Source organism: Oxyura jamaicensis, chromosome 2 (genome assembly GCF_011077185.1).
Source record: "Oxyura jamaicensis isolate SHBP4307 breed ruddy duck chromosome 2, BPBGC_Ojam_1.0, whole genome shotgun sequence".
Taxonomy (NCBI): Eukaryota; Metazoa; Chordata; class Aves; order Anseriformes; family Anatidae; genus Oxyura; species Oxyura jamaicensis.
In genome coordinates, this window is record NC_048894.1 from 51,384,208 (window position 1) to 51,408,955 (window position 24,748).

At 40.3% G+C, this 24,748-nt stretch overlaps 1 long non-coding RNA gene across 1 annotated transcript in view; it reads left to right on the plus strand.

Moving 5' to 3' along the window:
- LOC118162444 overlaps positions 1 to 24,748 on the plus strand; it is a 42,257-nt gene that overhangs the window by 14,032 nt on the left and 3,477 nt on the right. The window contains exons 5-6 of the long non-coding RNA XR_004748454.1: positions 3,471 to 3,944; positions 16,599 to 16,799. This is a non-coding gene — a long non-coding RNA (uncharacterized LOC118162444). The remainder of the gene's footprint in view (positions 1 to 3,470; positions 3,945 to 16,598; positions 16,800 to 24,748) is intronic.

Genomic DNA, 24,748 nt, shown 5'->3' on the forward strand with positions numbered 1-24,748 from the left:
GTATGTTCTTTCCTGTGGAGGCCTGGCTGGGCCTCGACCTGAAGAGGAAGCAGAATGGAAACTTACTGGAGAATCTAGTCCCACCCCCAGGTACATGAATCTGCCAAGCTCTTTTATTCTAGTTCTCCCAGGTTTTATCATGTTTCTGTCATGTTCTCCCTTGCTGTGCCCAAGCCTACAACAATATCTCCTAGTGCTCAACCTGAATTTGCAGCATTCGAAAGAGCCTTCCCTCATTTCCTCTTTTTTGATATTTTTTTTTTCTTTAAGTCAGTTCACACTGATTAATCATTTTATAAATGTTTAGGGCTGGGATTGTGAAACCTTTGCTGGCAAGAATTTTTCCCCTGGAGTCAAGGAGACTACTCATTAGCATGACTACTTGCCAGCGTGAGGGAGGGAATACACAATCTGGACATTTGTAGTTTTAAAAATATGTCTCTATTTAGCCGATTTCGGCAGAACAGGGCTGGTTATAGAAATCAGACTAACAGGCTGTCACACTTTGTCGTGCTTCAGAATGTATCTATGGCAAAATAATGTATTTTTACTTAACACAGTCATTTAAACAGTACATCAGGTGTCTGATTGGTGTCTTTCTCCTTACGTACAAGCATTACGTGAGACCTTTTCAGCATAAACCAAATCAAACTCTATTTTCTTAACCGCCCCTCTAAACTCCCACTTAGCTTACACACTGTATTAAAATGTATATGGGCCAGTTTTGACAGGAAAGCTGCTATGGGCCACACAAACATGTCAGAAGCAGCTAGTATTTGCAGGACACCTGTTTTTTAGTCCAGTGGGTGGAGAGGATAGCAGGTGAGGAGCTGTGTAAATTTGTTTCTGCGGGACATGGAGGTGGCATGGCTATACCTCGTTCCTGCTTGCAAGTAACCGAAGTCTGAGGAAAGAAGTCTGGCTCCCTGACAGAAAGTCCTGTGTTTTACATCACACCAGTTCCCTACTCTTAGTCGGTCACTCCCTCCGTTCTCCTTTTTTTTTTTTTTTTTTTTTTTTTTCCTAAGGACAAGTGAAACAATTGTGCCTCTGCTCCACATGGCTAACAGCAGCAGTGACCTTCAGGCTCACCACTTTAAACTGCTACGGGATCATCCCAGTGAAAAATCAAAACAATGCTATTTTTCCCTTACCCCCACACTCCTCCACCCCACTGCATGGCATTTATTCCCCTGCGTGCAGCCTTGCTACCCAGCCTGGGTGCTGGGCTGCTGGAGCACCGGAGTTCCCTCCCCTGTCTGTGTCTCTCTCCACCTAGCACAAAGCTGACAAGGGGATTTTTCACCTCCTTACTTTCCTTTTTCCTCTTTGATTAACTTTGGACCAGATGGCCAGTCCCCAATCTCTCAGCATGCATTTGACTGACAGGAGCCTTTGATAAACCTCATAAGAATGAAGTCATCTTCAGGTCACCTCCTCTCCCTGGCCTTTAGCATCCCGCACATACCACCATTATCTGCTGAATAGGAGACAAAGGAAATTAGCTCCAATTCCCTATCATCCCCATTATTTCCACACTGATTTAAACAATGAGGCAATGAGATGCCCTTCACTTTCCTTCGAAAGGTACAAATGTCAGCTGTTAAGAAATGCAAACAAGAGGGTTCCCATGTTAATGGATGGGCTTCTTTGTAAAGCCATGAAGTGGTAAAGTGGATTTATTCACCGGCTGCCTGGAAAATGCTTAAACACTTCTAAACAAATTCTTTAACCACTTTTATTTTATACACAGTACATAGTGCCTGAGAAGCCTCATTGTTTTGGTCTGGAGATATATAATGAGGTGATATACCCCACTCTGTTGTTCTTTTTCTTTTCTTTTCTTTTCTTTTTCCTATGTAGTTTTCGGAGCTTTGTTTGAGGTAATCCTGAACTGAAGTCTGAGATACAAAAAGGTTTAGCTGCATATGAATCCAAATACTGAGATGTAGGAAACTATCTCCAGGTTCAAGTGAGAAAACAAATTTGGATACCCTGGACAGAGAAAATGAACATGAATCAGACCAGAATCTCTCCACAGATTTGTAAGTTTTTACCTCACATTCACTTGGCTCTTGACTTTTTACCTTTTATCTGAGAAAAGAAACAACAAGATGCCATGAGAAGTGTTGCTTCAGGGGTATGTAAGGCCAGGCATGATATAAAATATCTTTAAAAATATTTATTTTGATAAGATTTCTTTCCCAAGATTGCAGTCTTCCACTTGAGTTGATTTGACTGGCAGTTAATTCTGTTCTTTTGGCAACTGAAAGTATCTGAATGTTTGGGCGCTCGCACGAAACCATTCTCCAGATCACTGGCACACCCACGTACATTGCAGGAGATTAAAACAGCAAAGATTTCCAAATTAACTCTTGGGAAAACTGGTCCATAAACCGTGCTTTGCATTAAAATATAAGTTGCTTTTCCGTGCTTATTAGTGTTTTCCTACTAAAGTAGTCAGAATCTTGCCTCCAAAACAGTGCTCACGACAAAGTCACCTCCTGATATACAGTTGAAAAGCATTTCACAAGAATATATCTTTTTATTCCATAGAGCAATCAATAGGCTGGGAGCTAGGAACTGTGAGCTGTATTCCAGTTGCTTGCTATGAAGCATGGGAGAAATGACAACATGTCAGGTCAAGAGACTGATGAGCAATTCTGACCACCTGCTATGCCACGTTGCTAGACCTTGGCTTCCTGTGTAGTCAGTGGAAAAAAAGTCATCTTGGTACCCAACTCAGGCAAGTAGAGAAGTCAGTCATGCCTACTTGATGTGTTGTGACTGCAGCTCAGGAAGGTAGGAGTCTGAATCACTCCTTGCTTTTTGACCTTAGATGCCACTGCGGATGTGATTTCTAAGTTAAGCTCTTATGTTGGGCAGTCTGAACATGGCACTGCAACTCAGTCTCTGAAGGCCTTTCCGTTACTTTAGAGTCACAGGCAGTGTTTGGCACATACCTCTAGCCATTAATAAACCTAACCTTTTTCTTTACAGTTTTATCATACATACCTGTATTTCAGCAGTGTCAGAGAGAATTCTGGTGATGATCTAGGCCAATTTATGCCTCTGGCCACAGCCTGGCTAGACTCCACCATGAACTCTGTGTCTGGATAGTGGTGGCAGAACTGGAGTGTAAGAGGACACCGAAGTTTTAGATAAAGACATACTCTGTGAATTCAGACATACTACTGTTGCTGGAGGAGGACATTAATACATGTAGAACTTTTCTTCTTTTGCTGTGGGAAAGTCTTTTTGTACATGGCTTCCCTTACTAGTACAAGAAGATCCAATTGTCCTGCAGTAAAGGATTCCCATTCAGAGCTAAGCATATAAACTCAGCAGAAGTGCACTAGCTGAGAGAGTGCTTAGGCAAGGTAAATTAAGCCTAATTAATGAAAGTATTCATTCTTCAACCATTCCTGCAAAACATCAAAATAAATGTTTTGTTTCTTTTTGCTTTCGAGTGGAAAAGATTCCAATGCGGCCTGCACCATGAAAGGACTCCAACAGCTTTGCAATTATACCTTGTTCCTCCTCATTCCTCTGTATTCTGTCTTGGAGCAGTGAATCTTCAATCATCACGATTTTGTTGGGGCTGACAAAAAAAGGATAATCTTCTGACAGCTCTGGAGAACCTGTAATTCAAATTACTTCTTGAAGTATTTCACTAGCTAGCACCAAAGGTTAGATGCTTGCTTTCCTTTACTAAGCCTCTCCTTTTCAAGGCTGCTGTTTCTATCTGGATAATGACCAACTTTGTCACAAGCTGCCTTTTTTCTGACCCCTGACATCAAGCTCGCCATCTGACTGAAGATGGGTCCTAGGCTTAGCTACCTAGAACATGGCCTAGTCTTGGGAGCAACAGGAATAGAGGGCTTCTCCCTGCACTCAGCAGTCTCAGTTGTATTTTTAAGTCATCTGAAAGCACCTTTGCACTGGTAAGGGTGGGAAGCTCAACACATTTCCTTGCACCCTGTGTGTTTTCTTATTGAAACCTAGAGCAAGAGGAGGAATTGAGCTTCTGGCAGTGGTTATGAGTATGGCAATCACAAAGCTTCTCTTACAGACTAAGCTGTGTCAGGGCGCAGACCAAGGAACAAAAACATTCCTATGAAGAGCTTGCTTTCCTTAGAGAAGACTGAGTTGTATGGAGTTACTCTGTGACAGGGATTGAAAGCTGTCTGCACTACCAAGGGTGGTGGTTTGTTTGTTTGATTGTTTACTTATTTACTTACTTTAAGCATAGTTCTCTCCCAGAATGTGTTTTTCACATACAGCCTGTCGCTACTTGAGGTGTTTGGCTTTCTGTCTATAGAGATAAATGGACACACCAAAATATGTCACCAAGACAGTTTGACTTAGGTCACTTTACAGTAGATACTCAAGTCCCTCTGAAGAAGCAAGAGCATGGCAAAAACTGTAATCCCAAGGTTTTGATTTTGATTTTTTTTTTTTTTTTTTTTTTAAGCAGAAGTATCAGCTATCTGCAATTCAAAGTGAGGATTTGAGGGTGGGGGGCTTATGCTTCCCATTTTGCTTTTAAGAAGGTCACAGCGAAAGCATGTGATTGAATATTTTGCATGGAACTGCCTACGACAAAGACAAAGACAAGGGGTTTGTCAGAGTGCTATGAAAAGAAAGTGAGAGAAAGCGAGAGAAAGATCTGTTAGATTTTTGAGGTATATTTGAAAGAATGAAATAATAAAAAAAAAAGCTTTCAAATCCTCAGGGACTTTCCAATTTATCAAGAAAGACACATTCTTCCTAATGAAAGGTTACTGACCTTCATGAATGTGACAGTTCAATTACAGCCCATTCATATGCAGAGCAGCCGTTGATAAAGGATTTAGGAAATGTGACTAGCATAGCAAAAAAAAAAAAAAAAAAAAAGGCGGGGGGAATGTCTACAAAATTATTTTTTATTGTGGTGCAAGAAATATAAATAAGATTCAGTCAGGTAGTAGAACCTTTTCTTCTCTGGCCGAGCAACCCATTAGATTTGCTTCAGCGAATGCATTGACTTTTTTCCTCTTCTTTTTCTACTAATATTTCTGTCTTTTTAATCCTCTGAACTACTAAACCTAACAAATCATAAAGCCCTTGGGGTGCTGAGATGCAAGGTTTCAAACATTTTTTCCCTCTGACTGGCAGAGAAAGCTGGAATGTGTCCTAATGTTATTTTAAGTGCTTGACTAGTATTTAAACTCTTAAATGGATGGAAAGTTAAAGCAGCAGCAAATGCACGCGCGCATACATGTACCTCCTTCCTTTTCCTTCCACCTTCTCCTCCCCCCTGTTTCCCCCCACACACTGAGCTTGGCCTCTCCAAGCCTGTTAATAGCCAAAGCAGATATTGGCTAGACTCTCTGGAGCCAGCCTTCAGCCAATGGAGGGTGACACCTGTGAGCTGATGTTTGTTGAACTCCTCCAGGTGTAGGAAAGATGCTTAAATTGACATAAGGCAGGAGCTGTAAAAACAGGCAAGTATGTCACTCATACATAGAGCTCCCTGGAAGATCCCAAGGCCAAGTCATTGCGAAACAGCTAGACAGAAAAATGTCTCAATTGCTTTGAAATAATTCCAGATTATCTGTTTATCTATCTGCATGCACACACACACTCATAGCCTGTGTGCACTGTGTGCACATGAGGTGTTCCTACAAAATAACGAGGCATATGTCCCTACATACACACGTACAAACCCATCCTGTGTTTCAAGGTGATGGCAGGCCAACGATTGTGGAATTGGATGAGGACAATCCTCTGCTTAGCGTAAGCTCTCAGAGGTGGCCCCAGGCTGGAGTGGCAGTGGAGGAAGTTTAGCGCTGACCTGTGTTTGTGTTATGTCATGATTGTATGGAAGGCATTGTCTTCCACAGAGCAGCAAACCCTGTTATTGACTTGAGGCAAGTTCTCAAATCCAAGTGCAATCAAATGGGTGTAAAGAAGTGCTAAAACTGTTTGTGGAAGGCAGAGGCAAAAGACATTTCCTTGGCCTCCACTCAGTATCTGTGAAACGGCATGAAAGTTTCTGAGAAATGAGAAGCTTGGTGCTACCTCCACCCAAACACAGAGCAGAAATTTTCCACACTGTGTTCAGGCATGGTAGAAGTGCAGGGACTGAGACTGTGATCCTTGATGTCAGTGGTAAGGCAGCTGTGGGAAGAAGATGCCAGTGCTCCGTGTTTTCTGCTTCTGTTAGGGCTGATTATGATTTCTGGAAAACAAGAACCATTCTCGGTACTTCAAGTCAGTGCATTAGATACTCATCTTCCCTGGCTGGTTACCATCTCTGAGTGAATTTCAAGACCTGTCCCTAGTGGATATTTTGGGCACCCTACTGAAAATTGTGTAAGTTCTCAGGAAGAGCTTGGGCCTGTTCTTGAGTTCATGGGGCTTTCCATCAATAGTCATCCACCAGTACTCACTGCTTTGCAGACTTTCAGACTCTGTTGCCTCAGTAAGGTTTAGGTGATCACTGTGGAGGAAAGAACACTTCCTTGTCCTTAGTCTAATTTTAGATCGAGTGCTGGTATGAAATTAGCTTTGACAGCTTAGAGTGACACTGTCCCACAGTGAGGTATACAAATAAAGTAATCAATCTGTCTTTATTGGTTCTTTCAGATGGTGTTGAACTGCATAATTGTAAGGTATTGAATTATGGAAATCATGGTAGAAATTACAGGGGGTCCCTTTGGAATGGTCTCATTCTCACTTCTTTTTTAAGCAAAAGTTCATCTGATCAGAGCTTGTTAAGGCAGCTTCTTTTATTCTCCATTTTGTTTAGCACATTCCTGAGACATTCGGGAGGGTGTCAGGAAGCATCAGGAGAAATGAATACAATGTATTCCAAAAAAGATCTGTTTAAAAAAATATAGATATGTATAATATTATATATATATATATATAATATTATATATAATATATATATATGTAAATGCAACCCAGATGCAAATGTAACAGGCAACCCAGTGTCTGTTTTGGACACCCTGAATTTTTTTATATGCTACTTGCTTCTCCTGGCATTATGCAGCCCATACTGCTCTAGAAGCTGTGGGCAGGCCATGACAAACAGATGACCATCTTCCCACTCATAGCCTTCAGCTGCCTCATAGTTCGACAAGTTTAGAATCAAGGTCCTTTGACCACTGAAGAGGAGCTTCCTAGTAATATGCTCACGACTTGTTTTTAATCTTGAAAGGAAAAACAAGATAAAGGAATTGAAAATACTGACATTTCAAAGGCCAGAAAACCTATTTGGAGTCTTTCTGTGTAGTTGGATTCTTTGTAGGTAGGGTCCCAATCCAGTAGAGCATTTAAAACACTGGGACATTACATTTTCTGAACTGAGGACTGAATCAATTATATTAAAAATTGAGAGAGTACAAGAACTAATCCAAGTACATTGTATAAAATTCCGTATGTCATCCCTCAAATATGTTTTCTGCAACCTGCTGTAGTATATTTGGACTATGATGTGATACAAAGAGTTTACTGGAATTCATCTGGGATAACCTTTCCACAATGTTTTGTCTTTGCCTCTTGTAGATAATGCATGCCATCTAGACTTTTTTTTTCTTTTTTTTTTTTAACCTCATAAGATCCACAAAACAAAACTGTAAAAATTTGGCTCAGAAAATCTTTACTGTCTTTCAGAATTAAGCTTACTTTTCACCACTAGTAAAATATATTTATTTTACTTCCATTGGACGGTGGACAATTTGGTCAACTCTAATTTTTAGACAGCTGAATTTCATGAAGATTTTAATATTCAATTAAAAGCCATCTTTACCAAATGCAAAATAATAAAAATAATGTTCGTTACCAGCATCACGAGAACATTTCTGATCGCATTTGCCGTGGTTAAAAATGCCGTCTTTGTTTTCTGCTTACATTTAATTGGCAGAGTTCCTTTAAAGTTTACTCTTGGCCCTGAGACTTGAGAGTGCAGTCAGGCATGTGACTGAGAGCAGTCCTAATAGGCAGGCTGCATAACCTCACCAGCTAAAGCTCACAGGCTATGAAGGGGGTTGTTCACCAGGGGAAAAACACAGTCCACTGCCGCTCAAGCTAGCATGAACTTTATATACCACATGCCTTGCTGATTGATTAAAAATGTAGTCATCCTTAAAGGCAAATCACCTAAGGGCTTACAATAAGTTACAAATATAAAGATGGTTTTATGGAGTGTACTTTTACGTAACAGACTCTTTCAGGATGAGGACTTTGTTTGCAAAGTCAGTGCAAGTTGGTTGGTGACTCCTGTTGGCTTGCTGGTTAAGGCAGGTTCTCATGAATCAGTTCATGTGGAAACCAAACTGCACCTGAGCAAACATAGGAAGGTGGAGGAAGAATTGCTTTCAGTTTGCAGCCACAAAAGTTAGAGTGACTTATGCATGTTCCAGTAGGGAAAACTTTCTCTCATGGCAGATTATTTGATAAGATATGGCAGAAATTAATTTTAGTGGGGCAAGTAAATGTTAGTTATTGTATAGATGCCCCCCTTTTAGCTAGATTTAAAGATTTGTCTGGAGTAGTGAAATGAATTTGACCCTTTGTCTCTGTTACTCTGATGTCCTCAGTGAACTGGTATGACACACATGAAAGTATGACACATTTGCATATGTATTCTCTAGATACCAAAAAGAATAAGTAAAACGAGGTACCTGACTGTCCATGTGCTTTTCATGGTAGGCTTAACAGTATGTAGCCACAGTTTCAGCTCAGCCTGAAGATCATCAGGAATAGAAGAGCAGGTCAATGTGCAAAAGCACATTGTGTCAAGGCCAACAAAGTGGCCTCTGAAAGAGTATTCATTCCATTCCATTGACAGGCACTTAGAGCATCAAACTCTTGACAGGTTTTTTTTCTTGCATATTGTAAGAGCAAATATATATATATATAATTCATTTTCAAAGCAGATGTGATGCAGTGCCAGTGTGTACTAGTAACCCCCTTTTCATTTAGGCAGCTTTCAATGTGGGCATAAATTCTTTCATGTGCAGCTAATTAAAACTGTGCTGAAGAAGATAAAGGCACAGCAAGTGCATGTATTATCTGTCTGGCATAGTGTATACTCAACATGTTAAGGTAGAGACCACTCTGTCTATTGTCTTACAACATATCAATACTAAGAACTGGATCCAGACAGGCAATGTTGGCTCATACCCAGAATATGTTACCACTGTATGTGTATATATCAAGCCTGAAGTATTTAAACAGACCCCAACTCCGGTGTATCAAAGTGTCTAGAAAACACATTTCTTCAAAAGAGCCTTTTCTACTTTGGAATAAGCAAGAAAAATAGTAACAGGCAAGATATATTACAAAATCTGGGCCCCAGTCCAGGAAAAGCACAAGTTTCCAAGATCCTCACATTTTTACATTATGGCCTATGTTGAGGTCAAACCTTTTTAAGGTGCAGATTTTTCTGCTGGGTACTTGAGGAGGAAACAATGTGGGCTCATTTCCATTTTGATTCTTTATGATGCATAAAGGAATCCTGTGAAATTTGATTTTTAAAAGGTTGTGGCTTCTTTTTTCCTTCTTGGTTCTATTCCTGTCTTGTCTCCTGATTTGCTGTTTGTTTTTTGGGGGGCTGTTAGGGCTGAGGATTGTGGATCCCTCCTTGAAGAGGAAAGATACTGAAGCTTTAACAGACTTTCTACAACAAGCTTAAAACTTCTGAATCTTTTTTTTTTTTTTCATTTAAAACAGGTTTTGCTTTCATTGTGTCTCTTAACTTTACTGGTTTTCCACAGAGTCTCACTATGGCAATGAGATAATGAAAGCATGAATTGCTACTGTCCAGAAAGAAAAAGACACTGGGGAAAAAATCCATTAAAAATTTTATCAATAATAATAATGATGGCAACAACAATAATAATAAAGCTGGAAAACATCCTATCTATTCGTATGCCATTGGGATAGCCCTTAAAGATTTTTTTCTAGGATAAAGAAAAATCCCCTCGGTGAGTTCAGCAACTCATTTCTTCTGGCCACAGAGAGGGAGGGTGTAGCATTGGCACAGCTTGGTATCAAAGGCTGCTTCCCAGTTCCTCTCTTGGGTCCTCCTGAGGGCTGTGCTGGGTGAATCCAGATCAGGACTGTGTTCAACCTGCCAGGTGGCCAATTCTATCCTACTGGTTTGTGCCAGGTGAGAGTTATTGCAGATATATTACATACTGCTGTCTGCCCTTGGCCTCATGCTGTAGACACTGATGAAAATCCTTTCCACTCATCCCCTTGTCTGCCACAGTTAATCCTGTGCAGCCATGCTTTTTAATACTGCATGTGGATACATGCAAAATTCATTACTAAGACGACTCGTTCAGGTTTATCTTACTTTCTATTTGCCTTTGAATATTGATCCCCAGGGATTTCATCTTGTGGCATACACTGACCATTCAGTGACGCTATTAAGAAAAGAGAGGTAAGATAGGGTGATGTATCATTTCTTGCTAGCCAGACAGATATATAGTTTAACAATGATGCTATGACTTTTTTCCTTACTTGATTCATGTTTTTTGTGAATCACTGACAGAGTCCGTATCAATCTTCCAAAAGATGGGAACAGTTTCCAGTGGCTGCTTTGTTATACATGGGTAGTATGCACATCCATTGCACAGGCTTTACCTGGACAGAGCAAAGTTGAACATTTGCACGTACTGACAGTCTGACAGATGGAGAGCACATTAGACCTACCATGTATGTGCTGTGCAGATGCCCCTAAGTCTGTCCTGAGTTCATCCAGCCTGCTGTCTATGTGGGATGGCTGTTGGCTCAGGGCAGCTGTGTTGGCCAGATTCGTCATGACAAGTGCTGAACTGTGCTCCTTGGTTTGCTCAGGGTGGTTGGACATCAGCAGCCTAGTGAGAACCATGTCACTGCTCCTGCTTGGACCTGTCTGTAGGGCAGCCAGCAAGCCCAGGCAAACATCCCAATGCTTCTTTTCAGTCAGATTTCCGGACAGATAAAAGAGGACATGTTTGGTGAAACTGGCATCTAGAGTGACTGTAATAATCTGTCTGTTCTTGGCCTCCAGTAACCTCTTCAGGGAGTCTTGTCGTATGCAGTTCTGGAGTACCACTAAACGGTTCTACCTTTGCTCTCTGCACCTCCTCTCCTGCAAGTAAGGCCAACAGAACAGGCAAAGCTAAAAGAAGATGATGCTGTCTGATAAGCCACAGTGATTGAAATAGCCCTGCAACTTTGCTAGAGACACCATAATATACAGTGAAAGCTTAAGTAGCACACAGTCTTGTTTGGGCCCTGGGCATTTCCTAGGGTGAATTTTGTGCATTTCCACAGGAGAGGTTTGCAAAACCTTTTCATTTCCATGTTTTCTGTCCTGTTCTTGAGTTAAGTGGTAGCAACTAATCTCGGTGTTTCATATTAAGAAATCTAAGAAGTCCATGCCTTCCACTACTGCCTCATAGAAAAGCTTGCTTCACATACAATGAAAGATAAAGGGTTTATTTTTTCTGCTAGAGATTGTGTGGGTAAGAAGACATCCAATCTGTCAAACTCTTCATGACTAATAAATATTAACTGCTTCAAGTCTTCCAATTATATATATATATTTTTTTAACATGTGGTAACTACTTAAATATTTAACCATCTGCCAAAAAAAAAACCACACTTGGAGGTTTATTCTATAACATACAGACAGTATTGTAGACAATGGAAACTTTTAATATAGTCTCTAGATGAATATAACATTGATTTTTTTTCCTCAAGTCAATAAATACAAAATGTAGTGTGTTAAATGTTGTCAGGGTCTCCACAAAATGACACCTCCAGTCTCCTCTAAACACTCCTCTATTCCAACATGTTGGAGGATCAAATTGTCACAGAAAGGTTGAAAAACTCCCTGTGTTAAGATATTGAACAGTTAGTTAACCCATGTTGGACACAACGGAGCTAGCCACAGGATACGCCCATGCCTCTTCTGTGTGATGCAATAACTGAACACAGTAGGATGCATGCAGAACAAGAATAGTGATACTCATTTTCAATTCAAGCTTAGTAAAGCATATGTATACCAGCTGGGCTCCCAACTCATGGTCTTCTCACTTTCACTTTCTTTTGCATTCTTTGCTTCTCTTGATCTAGCAATGTCTGTAAGACTGATGCCTTGGGGGGGAAAAAGGGAGAGAGAGAGACTTTGAAATGCCAGGCAGCAAGCAGGAACAATCCAGACAGCAGGTGATATTTCAAAGCTTCAGGTCAAGATGAATCATCAAGCCCTGAGGCCCTATATTACTTCAGATCCCCAGAAGCTGCCTAAATTCCAGAAGCTAACTGACCTCTTTAAAGGTGGTAATGAATAATCAATACTATATTTGATCCCTTGCATGAAGGTATTACAACAAATGGCACTATGGCTTCTGAAAGGAAGAATAACATTTTGATCTTACATGGTAAAATTGCCATGCTCAAGACTACCTCCTGGCTCATATGCTTAATTATGTAATGATATCCAGCTGGACTACAAAGGTGCTTGCAGAAAGCCAGGCTGCACTAAGAATAAAGGGTCTGACAGGAAATGTTTAGACTCTGAGATACTCTGACACAAAATTATGTTTCTGAGGAGAATCCCCTGTTGTGTGTTTTTATGGTATTATATGTCAGGACCAGGCAACCAAAACAAGACCATGCTCAATAAAAAGAGCTTCTAGTTTTACCTGGGGAGACAGAGCAGACTTTGGGTCTAATTTCACCAACAGATGAAGAAAATGTCCTTCAGTGAGATCTTCCAAAGGGCTATAGAAGAGACATAAGTTACTCCTCTCCTTACCCATTATTCTTCCTCTCCCATTACTTGTACTTTACCTGCAATGCAATATTAGAACTCTCTTATGAGATAGAAGAGTGAGGAACAGCTCGAGCTGTCTCCTCACTGGTCAGGTAAATAGAAATGTATTTTGGCTATGGATTAAGCTGTGTCTGAGTACAGGTGTCTGAGTACACATGGACTTATGAAACTGCATTTGCTATCCAAGCAAGGCAAGGGGCCCTGCTGAATTCACGAAGTCCTGGAGAGGTGACTTCTTCCTTTTGAGTTGTTGGAGTTGTATTTATTTATGTATTTGTGAAAGCTCTGAAAGGCTTTTTTTTTTTTTTTTTTTTTTAATTAATAAAAATATAAATATATATATATATATAAATTAGGATCCTGGGATGCCTGCCACATTGGCTAATGTTTCAGTCTGAATTACATGTGGGACTTGTACATCTTTCTTGTCTTCTGGGATGGTATATGTACATCTTTATTGGTTTATATAGTAGTTGTCTCTTGTTCGTAATGAAGTGCTGAAAGAAACAGGATATACAGCCTTGGGTTTGGAGCATGAGATTATAATACTGTCACTAACAGTGTATCGAGGGTGTACTACAACACAAAACCTCTAGCATTAATCTTGAAATGAATTTCACACCATCCATGCCAGTAGTAACAAAGTCCATTAGTGGAGACTTGCCTTTGGTTGCGTGTTGTATTAATGACTGAAAGCTCTTAATTCAGTGAAGAGACAGATTAGATTCACTTCCCATAATTTTTGAGGATAAAAGCTCAAATGATGCTTTACATAGTAGGAACTTCACAGGTTCTCCAGATGAAGAGTCTTCTTTTCATCTTGAATGTGACTAATGATACTTTGCGCTGTTTATGAGGTCCAACATTTACTTGCAGGTGACTTTCTTTATTTTATATTCATTGTGTTTAGCACTGACTAGGTGAAATAGAAAATGTGTTGTTATTATTCTTGTAGAGATTCCTAAATTTAAATCAAGAGAGAAGAATCTTTGGAGATGACCTGGGCCCTACCATTAAGTTTCAGGGCTGGGAGGACTGGCACCAACCACAATCTGCTGGAGGCCTGTTAAATCCGTTTTCAAGCACACTCTCCTCTCCCAGTCCTATGTCTCACTTGAGTGAAATTTGTATCCACATTGGTATTAGAAGCAAGTGTATATGGAGAGAGGTATGTCACGATACTACAGCTCAGCAAAAAGTTCTGATCTTGAACCAACAAGGCTCCTTGGATTTGGTGGGGATGTGTACAATGACTTCAGTGTTTAAGCACTGTTATCTTGAACCTATTTGTCCTTTTCAGCTCCTGTTCCAAGACAAAGGCTCCATAGCTATTACCACTCTTCACTGACAGTGCTATAGTCTAAGCTGTACTTTAGCCTCACTCTTTTCACTCACTTGATTCAAAAGTTCCTCTTTCCCTTTATACAAACTAGTCAGATCATTTTCTGTGAGTATCCCAATTCAATGAGATTTTCCAAAAGCCTACCTTATCAAGGCACAGGTGTGCAAGAAGAAAACATCACAATTCTAGAAACAGAATTATGACAGAAGAAAAATTGAGAGATATCTAAGGTGTAGTACTTCATAATCAAGTGTTATTTCTCTCCTCTTTATGAATTATGCTAGTTTTTCCTTGCTTTTTAGTAAATTCTGCTGTTCACTGTTGAGGTGTGTGTATATATGCACGTGTGTGTGTGTATGCAAGTGAGAGTGCAGATGTATGTATAGAGATATATGCCACAGTTTGCTTCAAGGTGAATTTATAGCAATTACTCATAGCTGAAACAACAAAATGAAGGAAATTAATATATAAAGGAACAGAGTTCTAATGGTTCTATAAGATAACAATAAAGGAGTTTGTATTGTCTTTCTATTTCATAGGAAATTGCATGACTGTGCATATAATAAGCCTGTAAAAGTAGGGACACCAAAGTGGTGGAATGCATTGACAATGAATGCAATCTTTCAACTGCTGATGGATTTTCTGTAGATTGTATCAGTAGGCCCAGCAGAAATGAGATGCAGTGTATTCCTTCCCTAGAAGAGAGCTGTGCCTGGAATCTTTGACTCTTTTTCACTTGTTTAGCTAGCCTGGTGATGCTATCAACTTCAGGAGAGCTTTTGTTTAGGGTTGAATCTTTTTTCTTTCTCTGTATTTTACCTTCATCTCCCTACCCACACCTCAGTATTTCTTTTCATGTTTTCACTGAATGTAAACAAATACTCTGACAGCCAGGAACGAACCTATAAGTAAACAGAAGCACAACAACACTTAATTTAAATGTTAAACAAAAACTGTTCTAACCCTAAGTCAGTCATGCTCTCTGGGGTTGTTAAATTAGTGGCAGCGTGCTACCATTTTCCCACAAGTGGCTACCACAGTGGCAGCAGTCTGGTACAAAAACATCCAGAAAGGTTTAAATTACTTGAAATGCTGGTAGCAATCAAGTTATGGCAATACAGTACTTAGCACAAACTAGTTAATCCTATCTTTTCAAGTAGGTTTACTGAAGTCTGTGCTGACACGACGACTGTCAGTTCCCAGAGAGTTTTTAAGTTTAGCTAGGGGCATGCCATAGCCTGCACTACATAGCAGCCACCATGTGACTGCAATTTAGATGTACACTTCATGTCAGCAGTCCTGTACTGAAAGGGCCTTGCTCTTCTTCCATCTCCCAGGGAAGATCAATGAAAAGGAGGCAAGGTCACAGAATGGAAGCATACTTGGGCCAAGAAGGATGTATATTGCAGTCCTGTTGAAGCACGCGTCCTTGTAGAGACTATTTAAAATCTCTGTAAATCCAGGTTCAAGGACTCAGTTATGTTCAAGGCCCCCATCTACTGTCTGTAATGATTTCCATTAACCAAGTAGGCAGATGGAAGGTTCTTGAAGGGCAAGGGTTTACAAGCAAATAGTACTTTTCTGTGGATTATACCTTTGATTTCAATATTCATATCCTAAATCATTATTCAATGTAACATTTGCAGGCTCTGACCCAGGTGGCTCTGCCGGTTTGAAGGACTCTTTCCTGTGAGATAACCTTTTTCTTCACTGTGATTAACTGTCAAAAAACATATTAGGCTTTACACACATGTTTTTCTTGCTTAGTCATCTCTCCAAAATCCTATTTGGACTTTTTTTTTTTAAAAAAAAAACCAACAACAATCACACACACACAAAACAAAACAAAAAACAACCACTACTGAAGACAAGGTTTTTTAGTAAATAAAAATGTATTTTTTAAGAAAAGTCTTGAAAGAGTTAAAAAAAAATAAAATAAAAGAGAGTCCATTTCAAGCCTTTACATTTTGAAAACATTGATGAAATTAGTTTTTCACTGTTTTACCACCACTACTTTCAAGCTTCCTTCCCACGCTGCTGTGCGAGTTACTTGCAGAATACTCAGGGATACAAATCTTCACCAAGCCTGACTCTTAGTTTCTCTGATAAATGCTCATGCTGTGAAAGAAGAGACATTCAGCTGCCCTGGATTGAGCAGGCTGTCAGACTTCCCCAGAGAAGTTACCATGGAAAGAAGCTTCTTCGAAACCTTGTTTAAAGTGATGGCTGTTAATCAAGGCCTTGGTGCTCTCATTAGAGAGGGAGGGAACCATTTAAAGTCAGGAAGCTGCAGTATATGAAAGTCATGAAATTGAAATGAATGCATCTTTTGCCAGCTGGTTTCACACCCCCAGTTGGCAATCCACAAAGGTTTAGAGGGGGAATTAAATCCATTTTTCAGCAGAAATAACTATTTTTGTGATTATCATATAGATTCCATGAGCTACACTTTGGTCCTATCAAGACAGGCAGGCAGCTGCATGAGAGGTGGAAAGAGAGAAAATGATTGAGATGAAATCACCACCAACAACTATTGCAGGCAGGAAGGCAGTTTTGGATCCCAGCCACAATACTTCTGCAACCTGGTTTGAATGGGCCTGACGGGATGCCATAATGGAACCTACACCGAACAAGGTACGTGGAAAGCAGTCTGACGTGGGCTCTATTTCAAAGAAAAAATACAGTTTCTATCCAGGCTTTAATTGCTTTTATTTTACTTGTTTTGCTCTTGGGGCTAAGATTGCTTTCAGTAAAATGAGATTGAAAAAGTAGAGTGAAATAACGCTCTAAAACAGAGTCAAATGAGAAGAGCTTGGAGGAGAAAGGGTTTGTCCTAGTGTCAGTCTTTAAATCAGCTGAAAGACTTGAACAAAATGGATGACTGAAGTTTCTTATCGCTGTTTGGGGTACAGTTCTGCTCTTACACGTTTTTCTGAAAGCCACTAGCCTTCAAAGTCCAATATGTTTTACTAGAGCAAAAGTGGAGCAGCATCTGATTTTGGTCTTTTTTTTTTTTTTTTGGTCCAACTGTTACCTTACTGCAGAACTGATGACACAGCTCCCACCTTTATCAGCTCTGGACACAATCTTACCTTCTAAGTAAAAATGCTACAACAGAGTTTCAGTTGCAGAGCAAATCTGTTTTGTGTATCAAAGGTCAGGATCAAGTCCTTAGCTGTGAACTGCAGGATTATAAATACTTTCTGGCAATCAAACTTTCGTTGTCTGGTGTATCTTCAGAGTCAACAGTTGTGATGCCTGCTGTTTCTGATGGCAATTTCCCCAACCCCTTTTGGATTACTGGAAATTCATCCCTGTGCAAAGAGCACTTGTATCTCTTGAAGTCCCAATTTGTGTCCCGTTGTGATTATTTAGGAAGTGTCTGGGAGCCTTGTAGGAACTGAGCCCTGGGATAAACTAAAGATTAGTTTCTATTTACTGCAAAGTACCAGAAAGCATGCTAGCCAAACATCCCTGGCAGAAAGGCAGAGAACAGCAAACTGCAGCGCTCCAGCACCCTTGCCATTGGTGTGACTTGAGTGCTCATAGTGTTTCTGGCTGCGCACACAGGTAGCAGGTCAGTTTATTTTTGTATTAAAACAGAGAAAAGGGAGCTTGAAAAGAAGAGAATGAAATTAAGTGGCCTTTCTGAGATCTCGTAAAAATGGCAACAATTTAGATAAGAAAAAATAAGAACTATTCATTATCTCTAGGCATTACTGTAATGGTTACTAAATATTAGAGAGAAAAAAATGCTTTTCTATCTAGAAGATGGCATACCGGTTCTTAAATGCTCACTAGCAAGACACCCTTATATCATCCCATTCCCCCAGAGAACCCACCTTTTAATGTTTCTTCTGTTGTGAAATAGAAATAGATATGGGCAGGTCATGGTTTTAGAGACTGCTACTTTTCAGCTTTGTCTAGAAGACTCCACTGATTTATCCAGCAAAAGAGAAGGGCAATATCCACCGTCTCCATGTTGCTGGTTTGCCAGTTATTGAATACTGCAGATCAGTAGTACACAACCTTTTCAGAACCCATGTGTCATTCTGACAACTTTCCAGGACCAAGGGGGGCAGACTTAATCTGCATGCATATTAACATAAATTTACATAGGAATTGAATCAGAGATGAATGTGCACAGTTGTTATTATTGTGTATTTACAATAAACTGCACTGTAAGTGTTGACAGCGCTTCAGAAAACAGAGAGGAAGACAAAACATTCTTTGAGAGTTGAAGAGTAAGTGAAGCACCATTTTCCTGAAAATAGTTCTTCATGTCTTCCCAAAAATTTGATATGGCCACAGGCATAGAGGAATGCAGCTTTGAGGCTGTTAGGTAGCTACTGTATTTGTATGAAAAGTAGATTAAATCTGATCTTCCACAGAGAGAAGCTTGCTGTGGTCTGTGGTTTGGAGGGACCCTGTTTTTTTCAGGGATGGAGATAAAGATTTTGGAATTTGTGCAACCTCATCCAAACATGGATCTCAGCTCCTACTTTTTTACTGAATTACACAAGTTCCACCTCTCTGAGACCTGTATAGCAAGAGGAAAAGTTTCACTTAGCTTACATTTCTGCCTACTTGCTATTTAACTATTTATGCACTGAAGCAGACATTTCTAAGATTGTGATGAAAGAGGAGTTGCAACAGTGCTGTGAATTTGAAGACAAGACATGGAAAATTTGCTGTCTCCTGGTATGGGAAAGTCAGTTGTGCACAGTAGGGTTACAAGTACAACCCTTTCATGCTATTTCACTACTAAAGAAAGGATCCCCTCTGAAAAGACCTTTAAATAGATGCGCTTTTGATGTGGTGCAGAAGAAAAAAATATTCTAATTTTTTTTTTTTTTTTTTTTCTTTTTTCAAAAATTAATCAGCAGTGGGCACTGACATTTAATAAACTGGCCTGTAGCATCCCTGGCCATAGAATACCCTGGGAAAAACTCCAAACTGCCAACACAATTGCTGGATAAGCCAGCCTAAGGGACCTGGAGGGCACTGCCAGAAGAAATATCCCCTTTAACTTTCAGCCATGGTGAAGCTGTGCATTCATTACCAAAGAAGTGGAAGAAAGCCATGATGTGCTCTGACTACATTGTTTAATATACTTGTTTAGATGTTGGAATTAACTCTTATTTTGACCATTATTTTTGATGTCTTTTCTCTTGAGAAAGTGAAGAATAATAAGGAAAAGGATGTTTGTGTTCAGCACATCCCTTTCTGTACTTTGTTTTGGGGAATTGTGTAGTTCAAGATAGGGTGGAAAATGAATGAAACCTTAAAACAATACACCTGTTTATTCAAATAAATCAGACTTAAACCCCGGGTTGAATGTGTCAGCTTGGGAAACATCTTACTTAGAACTACGCAGATCCTAGCAAAGGTTTGAGGGTCAGATGTGGTACAGGTGTAAATCAGAGTAAGCCCTGCAACCTTTGCAGAAAATACACCACAGTAGGGGCAGGGTGTTCAGAATGTCTTTTGACAGATATCTGACCTCCCTTAGGACCTTAAGAATGAGAGGAAAGTGGCAGTGAGTTGGCTCTCAGAGTCCCAGGTGGTTTCCCATGGCAGCTTAACTGGTCCCCCTGCATCAGCTACTGCTGATATATGTGAGCTCTTAGCCTTTGGCAAATATGATGTAACACAATTTATCCTCATCTTTTTTTTTTTTTTTTTTTTTTTTTTTTTTTTTTTTTTTTATACGCTCCAGATTATCCTTGTGAGCCTAGATCTAAAGAAGAAAGAGAAACGATGACCTTTTTGGATACTTCTTCAGAGGGCCCAGTCTCAGGGTATAACTGCATCTATGGGAATAGGAAATTGATATGGCAGCACATGTCTCTTTGTCAATTTTTTCTAGGCTGTTTGGTTCAAAACCTTGTCTTTCATACTGTGTGAATCACTTTTCTATTGGCAGTCTAAAACAGGCGAATGAAGCAATCCTACTGCAAATCTTGGGACAATTATTGGCCATCCTAAAACATGTACGTGCCTTTATGTCTGAACAAAAAAAAATCATAAATAATGTTATCCCTGTGAATCAGAGTAACCCAACTCAGGGCTTTTGCTTACAAAACATCTCATAAATTATTCAGCCAGTTCCAATTTTTAGGTGACTTGCTGAATAGAATCTAGGTCATAAATTGACATATCCTAAATTGGGCCAGTGACAGGATGGATTACATAAGGACTTTCACTGCAGAGCCCCAGGTCCTAGCCCCTGCTGCAATAAATAATTAAGTATTTTATAGAGCATGGGATAAATCCAAGAGACTGGGGAAGTTTTGATTTAAAATACACTATAGCCTAGTGGTTAGAAGCATTTCCTGGGAGACTCGGGCTCTGTTCTGTGGACTAATCAGGCAAAAGAGGAAGCTGAGGCCAGTTCCAGCCTCACAAGGGACAAATCTGGCTGGCAATAGATGGGAAGGTGGTCATGTTCCCTTCAGGTGCTTTTTGTGAGGCATCTACCTGGGAGGCATGTTGTGAGAACCTGAAAGCCAAGCAGAGGGATGTTTAACTTGTGAAAGTGCAGATACAAGCATCAAGCCCCTTACAGACAGTGTAACGCTCGTCTCCAGCAGCTGAAAGATAAGGTACTTTTGTTATGTAACATTAAGCATCTGTAAATTTAGTTGACCAAATGGGAGGTGTCTTGGAGATCCAAATTTGAGCTCAGGTGCCTAACATGGCAGCCCATTACTTTAGGCTGTTTATGAGTTGGGTATCATGTGCTTTTATGTTTACTATAATATTTTCAATTCTTTCACCCCATTGCTATTTTGAGCTAACCTCAGTACCCACAGAGGGCTCCATGACCCGTCCACTGACTGCTGAGTTTGCTATGAGACTAACTGTAACTCTGAGCCTGGTTTTCCCTCCCATCTGGCAGCAAAAATGAACTGCTGCTGACTGAATGACCACTGATTCTCTTGGAAGCAGAGCTCTGCTAACAGCAACAGCCAACTCTGTCACCATTTGTGAGGATTTGTAGCTTGGGCTCTGAGACATCTGGCTGAGATATTTACGCAGTCCCGTATTGCACTCACTGAGGCTCTGCTTTCACATCTGGAGTCTAGACTGAGTGACTCTATGGGCTGGCCTTCAAGCCTCCAAGCAGCTCATGTCCCCCCTTGTTCTCGCACTTTGTCTTTTTATTGCTTTATTGGTTTATTTATTTGCTGTAGGTGCGCCTATCATATCTCCTCAGACATTCCTGTAATGGCCACTTGAGAGCTTCAGTGAGGAACAGCAGCAACTGAAAGAAACCGGGCGAAGGCAGACAGGATGTACAGGGAAAAAGGGCTGTGTTGAGGCAAGGCTTTGATTGCGTGGTTGTGGTAATGGGGAATGCCTGGTGCTTGATTATGCTGTTTCTTCTGAGTTGTACAGCTGTGACTGTGGGAAATGACAGTGCTCAGCTGCGCACAGCTTGCATTCAACACATGTGACAGGGAGCAGGGGTTTCTGTAAGCTGCTGGAGTTGGCCATGTGGTTGAGCCAGGCAGGGAAATGAGTTGCCCACTACCCTGAGTCAGATCCATCAGTAGGATGCAGGTACAACCTGGGTCTTAACAAAGCTGTTCAACTTCAACCTGGTTAGTTTTCCTCTAGATGGAGACCATTCATTGTCCCCAGGGATAAGGCAGAGGCCCAAGGCTAAAACATGGCATGGTGATAGGAATTAATGGCAAAATGTAGAGATCTGAGGTACCTGAGACATTGGTATAGGGTTGGTAAATGCAGCACAGGTCCTGTGGGAGAGACCAAGGGCATCTAAAAGAGACATTTATGTTTAGGAAAATAATCCCTTCATATGTTCTGCCTTTGTGCTTTGTAGTGTATATACTACAAGCTGCAGCCCCATGCTGATGCTGTACTTCTGCAACAGGTGAAATCCTTCTTGATCTGAGTACTGGCCCCAACAATATCAGCTGCTGCTGCTTCCTGCACTGGGAGCAAACCATCCCAAATGTTGCTGTCCTTATTCTCAACCTCTTTTGATTACTTTCCTTGGGCCTCTAGTCTATTAGTTCCCTTCGGTCATCTGTCTGTCCCATATTCTCCTTGTAACAGCTTTCCTTTGTTTTAGATTTCCTGTTTTCCTAACAGACCTGTTTGCCGCTGCTGGAGAAATACTGCTAGGGTATCAAAGGCTAAGTATTGTTGACAACAGTGGTGTTATGATCTGGAAACGCAGTGGAGAAACTGAATGAACTAACAGGGAAAATGTATGTAGTGCTTGAAAAGATGGGTACTGTTAATGTACCTGTTTGTGTAGGTAGGTCTGCATATATTTGGATAAGCCAGAATCTACATTAAGAGAATGTCATGAACTCTAGAAATTCAAGCACTGAAATACAGTTCAATTCATCCTTTAAAGAAGGGTAAAAAGGGATTTCATATATTCTCCATGCACTTAAAGTAGCCAGCAACAGCATGATGGCAGTTCTAAGTAAAGGGCCTTAATCAGAGTATATAAAAAGACTGGAATGATGTTTGAACAGCACGTCCAGCTCCCAAGCATTGTCTCTTTCCTGCTATCAATGACACCCATTGTGCAATAACAACATTTGCACAGAGATATGTCCTGTTTTGCACACGGAGAATATATTGAAGCAACCGTAGGGCTGCACTAGCCTTGACTAGAAAAGTCCCCAAGGGCCCGTCTGCCAGCTGCTGACTGATGTAGAGCTGCTGCTACTGATAATAGGGTACATGTGCTGGCTTTGAGCTGAACTAGGCAATCTGGGGCACAGTCAGATGTGCTCAACAAGGATCAAGTCCAAACCTGTTTAAGAAGTTAGTTCCCGTCAGCGGTGATTTAAGCTAAGTAGTTTTGCTGTGGATTGGAAAGGACAAGGAATGCTCACACAGTCAGCTATTTCATCTTGGCTGTCACAGTGGTGATTTCAACACAGCCAGAGAAGTCGGAAAGAAAACAAACAGCTGAGATCTGTAACTTCCTAAATCATAAAGACATGAGCTGCTAAAGGTGCATTTCCATTAGATGTTTGCCTGCGTGTATGTACCAGAATTATGCTACCTGCTTTGCTTTTTGCAAGTAATTGAAATCAAGTGATGTCTAAACTTCTTTGAAGATGTAGGTCATTGTTCAAGACTGGAGGTGGCTGCCATTGGTTGGATGCTGCTGATCCATTCAGGACCTCAACCACAACAGGAAGAATGTAAGTGTGGGTGAGGCTAGAACACAGAGATTTTTGCTGTAGAGATTGAAGTACCATTGCTCAAGAGCAGACATAATTTTCCCCACTTTATGCTGTCACAGGAGAGGAAATTAAAAAATGATCACTGCAAGATTTAAGAATCATAAATATACTAATAATTAGGGAACAGAACATTGTACATAACATCTGCATTAATGTCACACAAGTTCGTTACTAACCGTGCTCCTTCTAGGGCTATCCCACATGTGGTAAGCAGGATATACTTTCGTGTGAATAGTGTTTCACACCATCCCATATCAGTGAGGTTGGCTACGCTAGCTTCCAGGCTTGGGAGCAAGAGTTGGCCTTGTATCAGAACAGTCATACTGTGAAGCTAGTGAGCAGAGCTCCTCCGTATTTCCCCAAATTGTTCAGTTCCTTTATCAGAAAAGCACATCTTATTCAGCAGGAAATGAAGATAAAGGTCTTCTTAGTGATTATTGCCTCCTGGAGATATTACTGCCATATACTTGTGGAGTTCTGAAGCAGCTGTAACTGTTCTGGAGTTCAGCTCTAACTATTCAGCTTTTTTTCCGAGAGGATTCCCAGTGAGGGCACCTTCAGGCAGATCTAGAAAAGTATATCCGTATTCAAGTCCCAGGTAGGCTCTGAGCTGTGAGTAAATGCCAATGATGAGATTCCTGTTGGTAGTGATAACAGGAGTTCAGATCTCATAAATAAATAAATAAATAAATAAATAAATAAATAAATAAATAAATAAAAGGCACTGTAAGTAGCTACTAAATAACTACTAAATAACTACTACTCTGGCTTGGATAAGCTATGGTGAAACAAAGGTGACTTCTTTCTGGAATAAATTGTTATGTCTTCTAAGTGATCACTATCTTATAATGAAATATAAGGTGAAAGTACACATACACAGACACACAAAAAAAAAAAAAGGAAAAAAAAAAAAAAAGGAAAATGACTTAAATCTTGTTACCCTGGCAAGGATCCCACTGACCACAATAGTATTTTACCTTTGCAAGGATTAAGAGAACAGCAGGATCTGAACAGCTGGTTGCTTAGTTGGGTTGTTGGTGTTTCTAAACCTATAATAAGGCAGTGCTGAATGCAAATATCTTATAATCTGAATACAGAGATCTTATGCCATCACTCAAGACCTCTTGAAGGCAATGCACACAACATACAAATAGAAGCTGTAATCTATAATGCCACAAATCCTTTAGGAGGATTATCTCTGTTATCTCATCTGGCATCAGAGAATTACATGTAATATAGACATATAAATGGCTTAGTCACAGAAAGATCCTTTAGAAAAGGGTAGTAGAGAGGAAGTTTTGTTTGCTTCTAAGCCAGGCAGAAGAGGAAAAGCTCTTCAAATGA